The following is a 3463-nucleotide window of genomic DNA, read 5'->3' as shown; positions in this document are numbered from 1 at the left end:
TGTCTTGCGACACGTGGAGATATTCTCCGCTATCTGACACCCCAACCCTGCTCGAGAGTCGGCGAAAACGCCGGGGGCCACAGTGGACACAGCGCGACACGTCAGTCGATAGGCCCAGGTTGGGCGGAGGTACCCCGGAGGAGCTGTCGTTAGAGGCCACCTAGCCGACAACGCTGAGGTCAATTGAGTCTAATCATGACATTCATTTCGATGCATCGGTATCAGCATTATCAAAGGTATTAACGAGGTGGAATCAAGCGCTCTTCAAAATAATGAAATCAAAGTAACAGGCATTTTTCTGGGAGTTGGCATTTTTTGTTCAAATGTTCTCCTTTTTTTTCAAAGACATTCAAGCTTTCTTCTTTTTTTTCTTTTCTTCTTTTTTTCTTCTTTTTTTTGGGGGGGGGGCGCGGGGTCATCACTTTTTATGTCCTTTAAAAACAAATTTCTGTATGGATGTTATACGGGGTGCCCACTACGGATGGGATCGGGCCGATCGCCCGACTCGATCGCCTAAAAAACAAACGTGTTTGTTTTCACTTTCAGGCGATCGAGTCGGGCGATCGGCCCCATCCAGCCGTAGTGGGCACCTCGTATAACAGACAAAAACAAAAAAAAGAGTAAATTTCCAATTTTCAAGGACACTCAAGCTTTGGAAGTCACCAAACTTTGGCAGCCATTTTCTCGCTAATTGTACCTCTCACACCTGGAGACCCCCCACCTCCTTCAATCGCAAATATTTCGACTTCTTTTCAAGATAGATGGGTATTTTTTTTTCGCCAAATACAAGAAAAATAAACACGTTTCAAGATGATATTTATAACTCGATGTGCCCAAAAATTGACGAGCGCTGATTCCACCGTGTTGCAACACTTATACATGTACTACAAGATAGTTCACTCCACTCTTTGAACAAGTAAGAACAACGTCCTCTAAGTCTATCGCGACGCCACCTGAGAAAAAACACGGACTTGGAAAACTGCTGACTTTGTTACCAGTGACGTCTGATTGTGGTGGGTTTTGCAATTTGAGACCCACCTGGGTTTTTCAGCAGAAACTTATTTCTGCTGATTAAAATCAAAACAAAACATTTAACTAGAGTAAAAAAGGAACAAAACATTCCCCGAAAAAAGCGTCACATCAAGATAAGACCAAAACGAAACTTCAGAGGCATAACACGTAGAGTAATCTGATTGGTCTGGGTCTAGGCTATCTGAGAAGATCTGGGTGTGAAGGCCACTGCACTACTATTTACTCCATCCCCTCTTCCTTGCGTGCATTCCCCCACCCCGCCCTCCCACACAACGTGGCCCAGCCCTATAAGATTCTATAAAAAGAAACACTGCAGTTCGCGAGTTTAGACCATAGTCGGCGGCCATATTTACTCCCCACCTCGGCGTGCCGCTCGTGGCGCCGCGAAGAGAGAGAAAGGAGGGTCCATTTGTTCTAAGCTCCTTGGATAACGTATCTCTCTCTCCCTCTCACTCTAACTCTGTCTCACTCACTTTTTCCTCCAACCTGCCTCTCTCCTTCACTATCTTTCCTCCTCATCCTCCACCCCCTCCTCCTCCTCCTCCAGCAGGCTGCTGTAGTTATAAAGTCTCAAAAGGCCTGAGTAAAAAGTAAAGTTGTTCCCGCATCCGGTCCGGACATTGGGGATTGCCTTGTTAGTGAGACAACTTCCTGGGCCTTCGGTATATCGTTGTAGGGTGGCCAGTTCCTTTCCACGCCGCCTTTACTTCCCCAATTCGAAGTCCATTTGTTCTTGGTTGTATTTACTACTCTATCCAATCAGACACTCTCTTTGTCAAGAAAAGTGAACAAATTCACCGCTGCGGTCCTGGAGCCCCTGCTCATAGGTTCCCACAAACTGGATCATCATCAACGCCTTTCTCACCTAGGCCACGAACAAACACTCTCCACCTTTTCCTATCCTGGGCTAGCCGCTTGATGTCTTTCCATGTCTTCCCACTTTTCTGTACATACATTATTTATTTCTGTGACTCTTCTCCAGGTTCCACGTGGTCTTCCCCTTAATCTTTTACCCTGTGGGTTCTAATAAATCAATTTCCTTGTTATTATGCAGCTGCTTGGCTTTCTGAGAGTATGTTCAGTCCATCGCCACTGCCTTCTTCCCACCTCAACTCTGACTGGACTCTCTCTTTTTTTCTAAAATACTTCCTAGTTGGTGACCTTGTCTGTCCATCTGATCATCAGTAGCTTCTTTAGACCCTTTCACTTGTTCAAGCCCAGATTGAATACTGGGCTACAGTGGTCAATATTATTGACATTGCACGGGTCTAGGCTGAGACAAACAGGACAGATTGATGATTTTGATGGTTTCACAGGGAGCCGGGGCGGGAGCTGCTTCTACATTCCATGCATTGACTCACTGAGTGACGTACGTCAAGGTATCGTTTGACACCTCATATTTGCACACCCTCGCGGCTCCAGACCAAGGCATATATTGAGCGGACCTACCCACCCCCTCCCCCATCCCGTTTATTCCCTTGGTTCTCTATAATTTATTTAAAATTTAAAACGAAGCTGCCTTAGGTTGTGTGTGGTGTACACTTGAATGACATTTTTAGTGGGTTAACACCTGAGTTCTGTGTGTAGAGACCTTGTAATTAAGTAGCCTCACAAATACCGCTGTATTGTATCAATGGTTTGAATTAGTTTTGAATTGATACGTGTATATTATATTCTTTTTTCCTCCAGTGTAGCAATGAACTGTGTAGAATGCATATTTGGAAACTCGCCTTCGTTCTTTATCACACGAAGTATATGCTCAATGTCAAGAGATTGGGACCACATCAACCACAAAATTTTCACATTCTGTTGCGGATGACAAGCAAAAGAGATAATTTTAAATCTAGAATAGTTCATCATGGAGGATGCACAGTTCAAACAAAAAGTCAAGACAATTAAAGTTTGCTCAACCAGTGTTGTTTAACAAGTGTACAATACTTTTTAATCTTAATGTTTCCATGTTGTCTTTTTTTACTCACTTTTCAGTCATAGCGCACCCTTAAGGCTATTATAATCTGAGCGACTCGTTTGCTCACGGCAAGCCTCTTCACAACCCATCCACCCCGCGCCACCAAGTCTCCTGCTTGGCCTATTATAGTGATATACACGCTTTTTTACCACAATGAACGACCTTGTTGTGTGGGACTAGGATCTTTGGTTAACCCTAAGTCTACTTACACAATGGGAATCTGACAGACACCAAGAGTGTAGGCTATTATTTTTAGGGACCATGGCTAGTGTCAGGGTTAAGGAGGGTAAGAGTAAGGGTTTCAATGTTGTCAGAATGTATTGTTTTGATCTAGGCTGAGCCTTCCACTTCAGTTTCCGAGCTTTAGCTGGGCTAATTTTGAGTCGCAAATGAGAAAGTGAGGAACAGAAACCACTGAGCCCAATGAAGATCTCATTTTAATTACTGTTTCGGGGGGGGGGG

Source organism: Aplysia californica, unplaced genomic scaffold (assembly GCF_000002075.1).
Source record: "Aplysia californica isolate F4 #8 unplaced genomic scaffold, AplCal3.0 scaffold00304, whole genome shotgun sequence".
NCBI classification, from domain to species: domain Eukaryota; kingdom Metazoa; phylum Mollusca; class Gastropoda; order Aplysiida; family Aplysiidae; genus Aplysia; species Aplysia californica.
The sequence above is the reverse complement of the archived record's forward strand: the minus strand, read 5'-3'. Positions refer to the sequence as shown.